The following is a 16,861-nucleotide window of genomic DNA, read 5'->3' as shown; positions in this document are numbered from 1 at the left end:
CAAATTTGGAAAGAGCAGTGGCCACAGGACTGGAAAAGGTCAGTTTTCATTCCAATCCCAGAGAAAGGCAGTGCCAAAGAATGCTCAAACTACCCACAATTGCACTCATCTCACACGCTAGTAAGGTAATGCTCAAAATTCTCCAAGCCAGGCTTCAACAGTATGTGAACCATGAAATTCCAGATGTTTAAGCTGGATTTAGAAAAGGCAGAGGAACCAGAGATCAAATTGCCAACATCCATTGGATCATCAAAAAAGCAAGAGAGTTCCAGAAAAAATATCTACTTCTGCTTTATTGACTATGCCAAAGCCTTTGACTGTGTGGATCACAATAAACTGTGGAAAATTCTGAAAGAGATGGGAATACCAGACCACCTGACCTGCCTCTTGAGAAACCTGTGTGCAGGTCAGGAAGCAACAGTTAGAACTGGACATGGAACAACAGACTGGTTCCAAATCAGGAAAGGAGTACGTCAAGGCTGTATATTGTTACCCTGCTTATTTAACTTATATGCAGAGTACATCATGAGAAACGCTGGACTGGAGGAAGCACAAGCCGGAGTCAAGATTGCCAGGAGAAATGTCAATAACCTCAGATATACAGATGACACGACCCTTATGGCAGAAAGTGAAGAGGAACTAAAGAACCTTTTGATGAAAGTGAAAAAGGAGAGTGAAAAAGTTGGCTTAAAGCTCAACATTCAGAAATCTAAGATCATGGCATCTGGTACCATCACTTCATGGCAAATAGATGGTGACACAGTGGAAAGAGTGGCAAACTTTATTTTTTGAGGCTCCAAAATCACTGCTGATGGTGACTGCAGCCATGACTTTAAAAGATGCTTGCTCCTTGGAAGAAAAGTTATGGCCAACCTAGACAGCATATTAAAAAGCAGAGACATTACTTTGTCAACAAAGGTCTGTCTAGTCAAGGCTATGGTTTTTCCAATAGTCATGTATGGATGTGAGAGTTGGACTATAAATAAAACTGAGTGCTGAAGAATTGATGCTTTTGAATTGTGGTGTTGGAGAAGACTCTTGATAGTCCCTTAGACTGCAAAGAGATCCAACCACTACATCCTAAAGGAAATCAGATCTGAATATTCACTGGAAGGACTAATGCTGAAGCGGAAACTCCAATACTTTGGCCACCTGATGTGAAGGGCTGACTCATTGGAAAAGACCCTGATGCTGGGAAACACTGAAGGTGGGAGGAGAAGGGGATGACAGAGTATGAGATTGTTGGATGGCATCACTGACTCAATGGACATGAGTTTGAGTAAACTCCAGGAGTAGGCAATGGACAAGGAGGACTAGTGTGCTGCAGTCCATGGGATAGCAAAGAGTCTGATACGACTGAGCGACTGAACTAACTGACAAGGCATGCTGCTAAGTCACTTCAGTCATGTATGACTCTGTGCGACCCCATAGACGGCAGCCTACCAGGCTCCCCCGTCCCTGGGATTCTCCAGGCAAGAACACTGGAGTGGGTTGCCATTTCCTTCTCCAATGCATGAAAGTGAAAAGTGAAAGGGAAGTCGCTCAGTCATGTACGACTCCTCGAGACCCCATGGACTGCAGCCTACCAGGCTCCTCCGTCCATGGGATTTTCCAGGCGGGAATACTGGAGTGGGGTGCCATCGCCTTCTCCGACAAGGCATACTCTGTAGCCATGAAAAATCAAGCAACATGTGAGAGGAAATTAATGCACTTAAATGTAACATCTGAGACCACATGGACAAAGTATGAATGATATACTATATTGAAAGATGTAGAGAAAAACAGAACAACCGATGTTACTTTGGAAAATAGTGTTCTGCTTGGATACCGAAAGGCTAAAGACAAAAATAACTATGCAAAAATATTGTACAATAATAAATTTGTTTCTCAGAGATCATCTTTTCTGAAATTGTGTATGCTAGTATAGTACAAATAAGTAAATGCTTTGTGAATGATTAGAAGCAGATTTTTCACTTTCTTAGGATGAACTCTGTGGTTTTTGATGAAAATTAAACATATTTTGTCTAACTGTATGTAATAGTCAGTTCAGTCACTCAGTCGTGTCCGACTATTTGTGACCCCATGAATCGCAGCACGCCAGGCCTCCCTGTCCATCACCAACTCCTGGAGTTCACTCAGACTCACGTCCATCGAGTCAGTGATGCCATCCAGCCATCTCATCCTCTGTCGTCCCCTTCTCCTCCTGCGCCCAATCCCTCCCAGCATCAGAGTCTTTTCCAGTGAGTCAACTCTTCACATGAGGTGGCCAAAGTACTGTAGTTTCAGCTTTAGCATCATTCCTTCCAAAGAAATCCCAGGGCTGATCTCCTTCAGAATGGACTGGTTGTATCTCCTTGCAGTCCAAGGGACTCTTAGGAGTCTTCTCCAACACTACAGTTCAAAAACATCAATTCTTCAGCACTCAGCCTTCTTCACAGTCCAACTCTCACATCCATACATGACCACAGGAAAAACCCTAGCCTTGACTAGACGGACCTTAGTTGGCAAGGTAATGTCTCTGCTTTTGAATATGCCATCTAGGTTGGTCATAACTTTTCTTCCAAGGCATGAGCGTCTTTTAATTTCATGGCTGCAGTCACCATCTGCAGTGATTGTGGAGCCAAAAAAAACAAAAAACAAAACAAAAAAGTCTGACACTGTTTCCACTGTTTCCCTATTTCCCATGAAGTGATGGGACCAGATGCCATGATCTTAGTTTTCTGAATGTTGAGCTGTAGCCAACTTTTTCACTCTCCTCTTTCACTTTCATCAAGAGGCTTTTGAGTTCCTCTTCACTTTCTGCCATAAGGGTGGTGTCATCTGCATATCTGAGGTTATTGATATTTCTCCCTGCAACCTTGATTCCAGCTTGTGCTTCTTCCAGCCCAGCGTTTCTCATGATGTACTCTGCATGTAAGTTAAATAAGCAGGGTGACAATAGATAGCCTTGATGTACTCCTTTTCCTATTTGGAACCAGTCTGTTGTTCCATGTCCAGTTCTAACTGTTGCTTCCTGACCTGCATACAAATTTCTCAAGAGGCAGATCAGGTGGTCTGGTATTCCCATCTCTTTCAGAATTTTCCACAGTTTATTGTGATCCACACAGTCAAAGGCTTTGGCATAGTCAATACAGCAGAAATAGATGTTTTTCTGGAACCCTCTTGCTTTTTTGATCATCTAGCAGATGTTGGCAATTTGATCTCTGGTTCCTCTGCCTTTTCTAAAACCAGTTTGAACATTTGGAAGTTCACAGTTCACATATTGCTGAAGCCTGGCTTGGAGAATTTTGAGCATTACTTTACTAGCATGTGAGATGAGTGCAATTGTGGGTAGTTTGAGCACTCTTTGGCATTGCCTTTCTTTGGGATTGGAATGAAAACGGACCTTTTCCAGTCCTGTGGCCACTGCTGAGTTTTCCTAATTTGCTGGCATATTGAGTGCAGCACTTTCACAGAACCATCTTTCAGGATTTGAAATAGCTCCACTAGAATTCCATCACCTCCACTAGCTTTGTTTGTAGTGATGCTTTCTAAGGCCCACTTGACTTCACATTCCAGGATGTCTGGCTCTAGGTGAGTGATCACACCATTGTGATTATCTGGGTCATGATAATCATTCTTGTACAGTTCTGCTATGTATTCTTGCCACCTCTTCTTGATATCTTCTGCTTCTGTTAGGTCCATACCATTTCTGTCCTTTATCGAGCCCATCTTTGCATGAAATGTTCCCTTGGTATCTCTAATTATCTTGAAGACATCCCTAGTCTTTCCCATTCTGTTTTTTTCCTCTATTTCTTTGCATTGATTGCTGAGGAAGGCTTTCTTATCTCTTCTTGCTATTCTTTGGAACTCTGCATTCAGATGCTTATATCTTTCCTTTTCTCTTTTGCTTTTTGCTTCTCTTCTTTTCACAGCTACTTGTAAGGCCTCCCCAGACAGCCGTTTTGCTTTTTTGCATTTCTTTTCCATGAGGATGGTCTTGATCCCTGTCTCCTGTACAATGTCACGAACCTCCGTCCATAGTTCATCAGGCACTCTGTCTATCAGATCTAGTCCCTTAAATCTATTTCTCACTTCCATTTTATAATCATAAGGGATTTGATTTAGGTCATACCTGAATGGTCTAGTGGTTTTCCCTACTTTCTTCAATTTAAGTCTGAATTTGGTAATAAGGAGTTAATGATCTGAGCTACAGTCAGCTCCTGGTCTTGTTTTTGCTGACTGTATAGAGCTTCTCCATCTTTGGCTGCAAAGAATATAATCAGTCTGATTTTGGTGTTGACCATCTGGTGATGTCCATGTGTAGAGTCTTCTCTTGTGTTGTTGAAAGAGGGTGTTTGCTATGAACAGTGCATTTTCTTGGCAAAACTCTATTAGTCTTTGCCCTGCTTCATTCCGTATTCCAAGGCCAAATTGTATGTATAGGTAAGGATAAAAACATGTCTAGCTATCCATCCATCCATATACAGAAAATATATTTATATTTTCCAAGTCGAGTTGACTCATTGGAAAAGAGTCTGATGCTGGGAGGGATTGGGGGCTGGAGGAGAAGGAAAAGATAGAGGATGAGATGGCTTGATGGCATCACTGACTCGATGAATGTGAGTCTGGGTGAACTCCGGGAGCTGGTGATGGACAGGGAGGCCTGGAGTGCTGCAATTCATGGGGTCCCAAAGAGTTGGACATGATTGAGCAACTGAACTGAACTGATCCATTCAGAAGGCCTGGAAACAAGGACACTTTGTTAGGCGTGTTTCTAAATACAAGGTATTGGTTTATAAATATCATTGTTGAATAAGAGGAACAAGGCCTTATTCAAGAAATTATTGATTCCAGAGGCCAGAACTGCAGCATAGGAAATACAAGCATACCTGGAGCATTGTATGGCGCCAGAAAGTAAGAAAGTGCTCACAGGAAGAGGGGTACATATCAGAAGATTATAGAAAGCACTTTGAAATAGTTCTTCATGGTTAAAGCTAGAACATTTTGAAGAATACCATAATAATTTAGTGGCACCCCACTCCAGTACTCTTGCCTGGAAAATCCCATGGATGGAGGAGCCTGGTGGGCTGCAGTCCATGGGGTCGCTGAAGGTCAGACACGACTGAGTGACTTCACTTTCACTTTTCACTTTCAGGCATTGGAGAAGGAAATGGCAACCCACTCCAGTGTTCTTGCCTGAAGAATCCCAGGGACAGGGGAGCCTGGTGGGCTGCCGTCTATGGGGTCGCACAGAGTCGGACACGACTGAAGTGACTTAGCAATAGCAATAGCAATAATAATTTAGTATCAAAAAGCACAGAATAAAATAAATATCCATGTACACTTAATAATATAAACTGAAAGTTGAACACATAAGTGTGTGAAAGAGAAGGGATATCTCTTCTTTACTTAATAACTATTATATAGAAAAAATAGAGAAAAAATGACTGGAGGAAAAGAATACAACAGGAAATGCTATAGGCAGGATCCATCAATAGATATTAAAACTGGTGGACCAAATTTTGAAAATAAACAGGATATTTTCATTGTCTTCAAGTAATATACCCTAATGTATTTATTAATTAAGAGAAAAGAATAACTTTATAATAGAGAAACACAGCATGTACTATCTTTATGAAGTAATTTAACACCTTCAGTAATATCATATATTGGTATCAAGTTTCCCTTATAATGATATGCTGAGAAGAACACAGCAGTACCTCTGTGGTATCCTTGCTGCAAGAAGCACAGCATTAACCTAATAACAAGATGTCAGACAATCTAAAACTGAGGAACATTTTGCAATATAATTGGTCCTCTTCAAAAACATGTAGACCATGAAAGATAAGAAAATACTGAATAACAATTACTTATGGGGAACATTAGGAGAAGGCAATGGCAACCCACTCTAGTACTATTGTCTGGAAAATCCCATGGACGGAGGAGCCTGGGAGGCTGCAGTCCATGAGGTCGCTAAGAGTCTGACATGACTGAGCGACTTCACTTTCACTTTTCACTTTCATGCATTGGAGAAGGAAATGGGAACCCACTCCAGTGTTCTTGCCTGGAGAATCCCAGGGATGGGGGAGCCTGGTGGGCTGCCGTCTCTGGAGTTGCACAGAGTCGGACACAACTGAAGCAACTTAGCAGCAGCAGCAGCAGCAGCAGCAAGGGGAAGATTAGGAAATATAATATTTTTATCTTCAAAATTGTCTTAAAACTTTAATGTGTAAATTGTCAAATAAAATGATTATTAATTAAATTCAGAGATAGATATGACAGTGTTAAACTAAGTGAAACAAAAGAATTTATAAAAAGAAGAAAAGTTCAATTTACAAATTTTAATGTAGAAACAGTAAAATTAATAATAATCAATAATTTGTTCTTAAACATGCAGTTACATGACTAACTTAACTGAAAAACCAACCATTTTAAAACTGGACAAGGTGATTGTAAAAATCATTTGGAAATAGGTAGAAAAACTCTAAAAAGACTCTTAGGAGTGGATGAGCTTGATCATATATTAACAAGTAATAGAATGTTTCATTAGAATAATAGAATGTTCTAAGTGTTTTAAACTTGGTCTTACATTAAAAAATGTTTATTGAAATAAATAGAAATTCCAGTGATATAGTTTCTATATGTTTATTCTATCTTTTATAATATACCACTTTATTTTATTTTATTTTATAGTAGGTCTTTGTTGGTTATCTATTTTAAATATAGCAATGTGTGCATATCAATGTCAAACTCCTTATCTATTCCTTCCCCCCACCCTCCCCCACTGGTAACCACACATTCATTCTCTAAGTCTGTGAGTCTGTTTTTGTTTTACGAATAAGTTCATTTCTGTAATTTTTAAAATATTTTACATATAAGTGGTAATGTGTGAAAATTTGTCTTTTTCTGACTTACATCATTTAGTATGATAATTTCCAGGTCCATCCACATTTCTGCAAATGGCATTATTTCATATTATCATATTCTTTTTAATGGTTGAGTAATATTCCATTGCTCTTCTTTACCCATTCATGTATCAATGGACATTTAGGATACTTCCATGTCTTGACTATTGCAAGCAGTGCTTCAGTGAACATTGGGGTGCATGCATATTGTAAAATTATGGTTTTCTCTGAATATATGCCCAGGAGTGGGATTATTGAATCATGTGGTTGCTCTCTTTTTAATTTTTTAAGGAATCTCCGTATTGTTCTCCATAGTGACTTACGTTTGGGGGATGGAGCTTATTTTATTTGACACTTCATTTATAACTGTAACATGTAAGATTTAATATTGTGTAATAGAAATGGGCAATGAATTAAGAGTTTAAAAATGTGAATACTAAATCTGGCTCTAATATATATTACTTATGTGGTCGTTGGCAAGTCACTTATGTATTTTGACTGTGAATTGCCTATCTCATGTCTCATACCTTTATATCACACAAAATTTATTGTGGAGTCATATGCAATAAAATTGTTTGAAATGTAATTACAGGCTATGTTAGCCCCAAGGCTTCTGTGCTTTCCACTGGGCTGAAGAGTGTATGTGGGTCTTTATTATGTTTAAAGTTAATACTAATGAGGCTATCTAGTGATACATCTACACTCCTTATTTTACCTAGCCAAACTTGGGTTTGATTACCCACGAACAGTATAAAGCCAATCTACTGATACTGGGTTGTGCTGAAGCAAAGTGCAGCATTAATTGCAGGGTACCAAGAAGGAGTCCAAGTGGCTGGTGTTTAAAAGGCCCAAACTCCCTGATTACTTTCAGGGAAAGGTCTTTTGAGAGTTACAAGGTGCAAGAAGTCAACATCGTCAACCTTCTGATTCCAACTTATCTGGGGTCTACATACTTCTTGTGGTCAGCTATAGTTAACTTCTTCCATCTAGTGAGGGTTTCAGTATCTGTGAAAGAGCTCAAAGGCTATCTTTCATAATATCATCTATAGCCCCTGAAGAAGGTCTAAAGGTCTTTGACTTTGTTTAATGGCTAAACTATTATTATTTTGTCTTCTTTGACTGTTTTCCTTTTTTTTTTTTTTTTGACATTTTCTTATTTCTCTGATTATATTTACTTCTTGGAACCTGGGGAAGGCCTAATAGTCTAAAGTTTTTCAGCAGATAAGAGGCAGGTGGAAGACACAGGATGAGAAGGGATATGGCGGGGGTGTTGTTTCTGGGAAGGCCCCTAAGGTCCTGCATAATGGCACTTGTATATAAAAACCTTCTTGACTTGGAAACTCTGTCTTTCTGCTCTCCGGTGTTTAAAAGACAGTGTTTGTGCAATGAAAATTATTAATCCTGTATCATTAACTCACAATGTGTTTTCCTGTCTCTTTGGAGGTTTCCGTCGTTTTCAGTATAGAAAGATGCCGGAAGCTAGATTCATCAGTTTTAATTCTCTATAAGCATGTGTTTGTTTTGACAATGCATTTAGGTGTTTGAGTTTTCCAACAATATGGTGCATGTAGCCTATTTAGTTTCTGAAGGTGCTATTTTGCAGATTAGAGGAGATCAGAGACTTCCCAGAGCGTGAATAAAATAGTAGAATTAATGAATTTTGCAGTACTTAGACTGCACATATTTCATATTAGATGAATTATATTATTTGGTTACTTCAGTCACTCAGCTTGTCAATTCATTTCATCAATCATTATGTTTACTCTCCTGATTGACTTAGGGTGCTTAGGCAAATGGTCAAACTGTAAGTAATGTAAGCAGTGTAAGCAATGTTTTTTCCTCAAATTACAGACAATTACTAATATGCCTGAAATTATAAAGCTTTTTTTATAAAATATATGGAATGCTTCACAAATTGGCATATGCAGGAGTCATGCTAATTTTTTTCTGTATTGTTGAAATTTTAGCACATATGCTACCAAAGCAAGCACTAGAGTGTTTTCTTTTTATGAAGAATCTGTATGTGGCCTTCCTATGGAAAAATGCCATAATGTCCTATTGATAATGCAACTTTCCATGCACTGCTCCATTCACCTAAGAGAACCAATTTATAGTATTGAGTGGATTTGGGTAATTTAATTAATTTTTATATTTTATAATAAAATTTGCACTCTAAAGCTTCTCTCATAGACATGTTTTTCTTTTTCATGTATTCAGTCAGCTCAAGGAAAATAAATGCATTTTAGATAGAATGATGATAAATTCCAAATGGTTGTTGCCATTGCTGTCTTCTCCTAACATCTAAGCAATCTTAGCCCTACAGATATTAAGAAAGTGAAGCCACAGGTTTTAATAAAAGTAAATATCCTAGGGATAATCTGCTATCACCAACATCATGACAAAATTTCTTCATCCTTATGCTTTTCTCTAAAAACCACCTTGAAAATTATAACATTCAGATAGTTTCATTTTTTCCTCTTTTAAGAGAGAAAAACAGCAAAAATATACAACTTTGTAGATAAGTATATTTTCAAGATTTAGGAAAATATGTGCCAGGATTTCTCCCAGGGGACAGCAGCAAGGCATATGGGAGCATAGTAAGCTTGGTGGAGAAAGAAGCTCCTTTCATAATATTTATTGATAGTTTCTGGTATTATATTAATTAAAATCTGCATTAAATTATGGATTCTCCTTTGGGAAATGCCTTGTTTCTTCCCACGTTTCTCTGCATATTTAATTAATAGGTTCTAACTTAGCATTTTCTTTCATAATCTAACAGCCTATTTTAACACAGTCTTTAAATATTCCTTCCTGGGATAGCATAGCCAGCAGAGAAATTGGGTGTCTTAGAGATCATTTAGCTCACCTCTGATTTTAACTGTAGTGAAATCTCAGCCTCAGAGAGATCTAATGAAGTTCTCTTCAGTAGTTAATCACTGCAGCCACAGGAACACAAACTTTTCCTCCTTCCCTCTCAAGTACCCTTTTCATTAAATAATTTTAAGAAATGCTGTTTAAAATATTTTTTCAGGTTTAGCTCAGGTAAATATTAGGGCAAGGGTCTATAGCTCAATACAGTTTTAGCCTCTGAGTAAGGAAGGGAAGAGACCAAATTGCCAACATCCGCTGGATTATCGATAAAGCAAGAGAGTTCCAGAAAAACATCTATTTCTGCTTTATTGACTATGCCAAAGCCTTTGACTGTGTGGATCACAATAAACTGTGGAAAATTCTGAAAGAGATGGGAATCCCAGACCACCTGACCTGCCTCTTGAGAAACCTATATGCAGGTCAGGAAGCAACAGTTAGAACTGCACATGGAACACCAGACTGGTTCCAAATAGGAAAAGGAGGACGTCAAGGCTTCATATTGTCACCCTGCTTATTTAACTTATATGCAGAGTACATCATGAGAAATGCTGGGCTGGAAGAAGCACAAGCTGGCATCAAGATTGCTGGGAGAAATATCAATAACCTCAGATATGCAGATGACACCACCCTTATGGCAGAAAGTGAAGAGGAACTCAAAAGCCTCTTGATGAAAGTGAAAGAGGAGAGTGAAAAAGTTGGCTTAAAGCTCAACATTCAGAAAACTAAGATCATGGCATCTGGTCCCATCACTTCATGGCAAATAGATAGGGAAACAGTAGAAACAGTGTCAGACTTTATTTTTTTTTTTTGGCTCCACAATCACTGCAGACGGTGACTGCAGCCATGAAATTAAAAGATGCTCATGCCTTGGAAGAAAAGTTATGACCAACCTAGACAGCATATTCAAAAGCAGAGACATTACTTTCCCAACTAAGGTCCATCTAGTCAAGGCTATGGTTTTTCCAGTGGTCATATATGGATGCGAGAGTTGGACTGTGAAGAAAGCTGAGTGCCGAAAAATTGATGCTTTTGAACTCTGGTGTTGGAGGACTCTTGAGAGTCCCTTGGACTGCAAGGAGATCGAACCAGTCCATTCTGAAGGAGATCAGCTCTGGGTGTTCTTTGGAAGGAGTGATGCTAAAGCTGAAACTCCAGTACTTTGGCCACCTTATGTGAAGAGGTGACTTATTGGAAAAGACTCTGATGCTGGGAGGGATTGTGGGCAGGAGAAGGGGACGACAGAGGATGAGATGGCTGGATGGCATCACTGACTCGATGGATGTGAATCTGAGTGAACTCCGGGAGTTGGTGATGGACAGGGAGGCCTGGCATGCTTTATTCATGGGGTCACAAAGAGTTGGACATGACTGAGTGACTGAACTGAACTGAACTGAACTGAAGGAAGGGAAGTAATCAAATTGAACAAAAGGCTGAAAGAACAGTATAATTTTTTTTTTTTCATACATTCTTTCTATTTATTGTTACCAGGTCTGAGAAATAAGGTTTAGTACCAGTGTATATGTTTGTGGTTATGTGCTGATTCAATTTTTTGGCTAACTGATAATGAAATCAAGGATGTTCCCTTGTTGAGAAAATAGTTTGATTTTTTTTTCCTATTTAACTATTAGTCATGATAATTAATTCAGCAAATGTATACCACATTATGTGTGAACAGGAAGTTAGAAAAAATGTGTGCATCAAAGAAAAAAGAAGTTCAAAGTGTGAAATTGGAGATAATTTCATGCTTGAGGGATAGTTATATTTACATATTCAATTATACATTTGGAGGTATCTATGGGTTTTAATTGTATACATTTTATATTTTATCAAATTTAGAGTATGGATAACACATTACTTTCTCAAACACCAGTAGAATAGATTCCATACGGAAAACTTACCATTCTTGCTGGTTTCTCTAACAGTCAGAATGCACTAAATATTATGAACAGAATGGGGTTTAATCCAGAGAACTATTGGAAGAATAGGTTCTGAGAAATATCTTAGAACATTACATACTGAATTGATCAACAAAGGGCTGACCTCTGATACAGTCAGAAAAGTGGAAAATCAAAAGGCCACCACTGCACCATGGAGTTTGACATGCTGTCCGGATGAATCAGGAAGCTGCCTCCTCCAAACTATACTTAAACACCAGTGAAGCTGGAAGATATATTCTGAACCAAAGCCACAGAACAAAACTGCATCCTCACAGCTTGCTTACAATAACAACAAACCAACAAAAATCAACAGAAAGATGGCTTCATTTCAATTTTTCTCTTAAAAAAACTTATATAAATGCATTTAACTGATAGAACCTAATTTGTATTCTTAATGAGTTGGAAATCTAGGGAACAAATATTTAGCTGTCTTCTTTTGCAGTACAGAAAAGCACCCTTGAAGGGTGCTGGATCCTGTTAACCAACCATATGCAGCATCCTTTTTGCAAAGTACTCCAGTGCTCCTATAGCCCTGAGGTCCATTTTTGGTCAGTTTGTCTAAATTATTGATATCCTGTTTAATTGTTTATATTTTCAAAGACCAGATCTATACCTTATATTCAACCAGTCACTGTCCTAAAAGGAGTGGAAACATATCAGAACTACACATGAATTTATGAATTTAGGTTTTTCTGAATTCTGCTTTCAAACCCTGACAATCCATTTGAACTTTATATATATATATTTTCCCATTATATCCCATACCTCATTTTGCTTCATTTTTGGACAACGAACTGAAACATCTGGCTTTCCCATCTCAGCCATTTGTTTTGAATTAAAACTGAATACCTTTAAGATTTCAGGTAAAACCTTTGAATATTTAAGCAAAAGTACTAAATTATAGATTTCTGTATATAATATTTTCCTTGTCCCCAAACTTACTTACAGAAGTTAAACAACTTGGTCTTAAAACTTCATATTACCTTACCAGAACTTAAATAACAGGCTGGGTGGAGTAAATGATTGAAATTTATTTTGTCACAGTTCTGGGGGCCAAAAGTTCAAGCAGAGTCACTTTCTCTTGAGGTCTCTCTCCATGACCTGCAGATGGCCACCTTCTCATTATGTCCTCACATGGTCTTCCCTTTGTCTCACACATTCCCAGTATCTCTTCCCTTTCTTAGAAGAATGCCATTTGTATTGGATTAGGGTTTCATTGGGCTTCCCTGGTGGCTCAGAGGGTAAAGTGTCTGCCTGCAGTGCGGGAGACCCGGGTTTGATCCCTGGGTCGGGAAGATCCCCTGGAGAAGGAAATGGTAACCCACTCCAGTATTCTTGCCTGGAGAATCCCATGGACGTAGGAACCTAGTAGGGTATAGGCCATGGGGTCACAGAGTCAGGCATGACTGAGCGAGTACATAGATAGGGTTTCACTCTTATGACATCATTTAACCTTAATCACTGTCTTATAGGCCTTATCTTCCAATGCAGTCACATTGAGGTTAGGGTTACAATATGTGAATCTGGGAGGTGCAGGCACAACACAGTTTATAAGAAATTTACATGGGATATTTGTGAGTAAAGTAAAAATATGAAGAATTATGGATATTGTATTTTAAGTTAAAAGACTTTAATTCTGAAATAAATTCTTTAAAAGCATAATTTATCATGATAAAAGATTGTATTGGATTGATGTTGCAGTGTAAACTGCAATTCTTATATTATTTAAGCTTACACAAAATTGACTGCTTTTACTATCACCATCTTTCAAATAAAATATTTACCCAATTGAAAAATTTTTATTTGAATTTAAGTAATAGAGCATTTTTAATGACTCAGATAAAAATAAGTGGATATTCCATATTTTCATCTTTATCATTACACCTTCTAGTATCATCACCACCTAACTGAAAATGATTACTAGTCTGTTTAGAAGAATCTCAGATGCACTCTACCTTTTGTAAATACTGACATAAATCAAACATTTCCTATTGAATTACTGATGACATTCTGAATCAAATATTTGATTGGATTCATTTACCCACAGTAATTTTTTATTGCTTTCTTGAGACGCTATTTTTCCTGTTCATACACAAACACACCCATACATACGTATATATAAACCTTATCTTTTTGGAGCCAAGGATTAAGATTTAATTATGTCATAAATATGGATTTATTTGTCCAGATCTCCTTAAGTGAAAATTAGTTGTAGATTATCAGAAAAGGAGCGGATTTACAACGACTTTTTGCTCTGATATTGTAACTTCTTGCTGAGTCCTGATTACAAAGTGTTCTCTTTGAGAGTAAGTTGCAATATCCTTGTTATCTCTGTTTAAGCATTGTGATTGAAAAAGAAACATATAGTGTGGTAATTTAGACTGGTAAATGGGATGTGAGAAAATATCCAGGTTATCTCCTCTTGTTCATAGTAGAAAAAGACAAATTCTCATATGACAACCGAGGATTAATTACTTTATTCTTGTGACTGAATCCAACTGAGTTCTGACATTTTTTCTGTTTTCACTCCACTAGGCCCAAGACACATCCATTTATTTATAAATAAATATTCAGTTCAGTTCAGTAGGTCAGTCATGTCTGATTCTTTGCGACCCCATGGACTGTAGCATGCTAAGCCTCCCTGTCCATCACCAACTCCTGGAGTCTACCTAAACTCATGTCCATTGAGTCAGTGATGACATCCAACCATCTCATCCTCTGTCATCCCCTTCTCCTCCTGTCCTCAGTCTTTCCCAGCATCAGGGTCTTTTCAGATGAGTCAGCTTTTTGAATCAGGTGCCCAAAGTATTGGAGTTTCAGCTTCAGCATCAGTACTTCCAATGAACACCCAGGACTGATCTCCTTTAGGATGGACTGGTTGGATCTCCTTGCAGTTCAAGGGACTCTGAAGAGTCTTCTCCAACACCACAGCTCAAAAACATCCATTCTTCGGTGCTCAGCTTTCTTTACAGTCCAACTCTCACATCCATACATGACTACTGGAAAAACCATAGTCTTGACTAGATGGCCCTTGGTTGGCAAAGTAATGTCTCTGCTTTTTAATATGCTGTCTATATAAAATAATATGCTGCCTATATAAATAAAATAATATACTAGTAATTAATTTTAATAAAAACAAAATAAAAGCTTTGAGTATTATAAACTTATAAAAAGTACCCAGAATTTATAATTGTAAATATTTCATAAATTGATAAAATGAAGTTAGGGGTTTTTATCTTGAGTACCACTCCTCAAATACTCCCCTCAGTTTAACTGTCTGTTTATATAAGAATAAGAATGAATAATTCTTAATTATATAAAAAGAGAATCCAGACTTATAAACAATATTACATGGCATAGCATGCATTAACTTTCCAAAATATAAATAAGAGTTTGAGATATGTCTTTGACTAAGTTGCAGTGTGCTTCAATATTTGTTTTATTAAATTTTAATTGCCTAGAAATGAGACTTGTGAGATTTAAATTTATGAAATACTTTATTTCCCTGTTAATAAATAAGATATATGATAGCTGGTAGGGGAAATAAATATTTAAGCTCATTTTAAAAGCCTAACCTTGCCCAAAAACAATGAATACACAAACAAGGTCTAGAGAGAAAAGAGTAAATATGAAAAATAAACATCTAGAGAGAAATGTTATGTATAGAAAATAGACATAGTGAATATCAAGTACAAATATTTGTAATCCTCAGAGAAAGAAAAATAATGGAAGAGAAAGTATATTTAGTGATATAATTTAATACATTTTTAAAAGAAATATAAAGAGGCTTGAACTTATCTTGGGAAAGACATCACAGTATGTCCATGAAAGTGTTCTTAAATGGTCAACAAATACGTATTTAATCTAGAAAATGTTTTGAGATCATTGCTCATCCAAATTGTTATTAATCTTTCTCTTCCATGTGAAAGCATGATCAGGGTGTGTCTGTTTACCTAAAGACTGCTTTGAAAGATTGACTGACAATTTATATCTATACGGTGTAGTAACTAAAGGGATTTAATTTAGAGCCAGATTGTTTTTGCTCAGTGGTTAAGTCATGTCCAACTCTTTGTGACCCCATGAACTGCAGCACAGCAGGCTTCCCTGACTTTTACCATCTCCTGGAGTTTTCTCAAACTCATGTCCCTACATTGGTGATGGCATTCAACCATCTCATCTCCCATTGCCGCTTTTTCCTGCCCTCTGTCTTTCCCAACATCAGGATCTTTTCCAATGAGTCAGCTCTTCAAATCAGGTAGCCAAAATATTGGAGCTTCAGCTTCAGCATCAGTCCTTCCAGTGAATATTCAGGGTTGTTCTCCTTTAGGTTGACTGGTTTGATCTCCTTGCTCTCCAAAGGACTATCAAGAGTCTTCTCTACACCACAATTCTAAAGCATCAGCTATTCAGTGTTCAACCTTCTTTATGGTCCAACTCTCACATCCAAACATGATTACTGGAAAAACCATAGCTTTGACTATACAGACTTTTGTGAGCAAAGAGCCAGATGACCTGGATTCAAATGCTAACTTTACCAAATACTACCTGTGTGACCTAGGGCAAGCATATCACCTTTCATGCCTTAGTTTCCTCATCTTGAAATTATGGAAAATTATGTCTATATTACCAATTGGCATATGTTGTATGTGTTTGTTAAATAAAAGAAAAAATACATGCAAGTGAATATGACCTTGTGAATATAAAAAATGAGGTAATATATCCAGGACAGCTTTGAAAAGTAAACTAGGCTAGGCAAAGTTAAATTCTCTTTCTATTAAGAATAATAAGTGAAATTACTTGGTATAAAAATGATTCCATCATTTTTGATTAAATGCTTTTATAGAAACAAATGGAAGAGAGAATACTAAGGTTGATTTAGAATGTCATATTTCTTCACATTGTGAACAGGACCTTAAGAAAAAAGCAGCTTGAATGTTATGAGTCTGTATTCATATGTGTAAAAAGTAAAAAATAAAATTGAATTGCAGCCTTCATTTAGCACATATTTTAAGAATGGGCAAATATATATAACCTAATTTTAGCAAGTTGTACAGAATTTTAAATTCTCTTTTAATTTTGGATGTGTGTCCTTCAAGGTATTTTATCCACAATCCTAACAGTCTTTCAAGGAAGCCAATCATCATTTTAAATGATGTGATACAGGAG

The 16,861-nt window shown here is 37.4% G+C and overlaps 1 pseudogene; it reads right to left on the bottom strand.

Moving 5' to 3' along the window:
* Positions 1 to 8,779: 8,779 nt before the first annotated feature.
* LOC139183715 (U6 spliceosomal RNA) lies at positions 8,780 to 8,878 on the bottom strand (annotated as a pseudogene).
* Positions 8,879 to 16,861: the final 7,983 nt, after the last annotated feature.

This window comes from Bos indicus, chromosome 6 (assembly GCF_029378745.1).
Source record: "Bos indicus isolate NIAB-ARS_2022 breed Sahiwal x Tharparkar chromosome 6, NIAB-ARS_B.indTharparkar_mat_pri_1.0, whole genome shotgun sequence".
Lineage (NCBI taxonomy): Eukaryota > Metazoa > Chordata > Mammalia > Artiodactyla > Bovidae > Bos > Bos indicus.
Note: the sequence above shows the minus strand (reverse complement) of the source record. Positions and strands in the feature narration are given on the sequence as shown.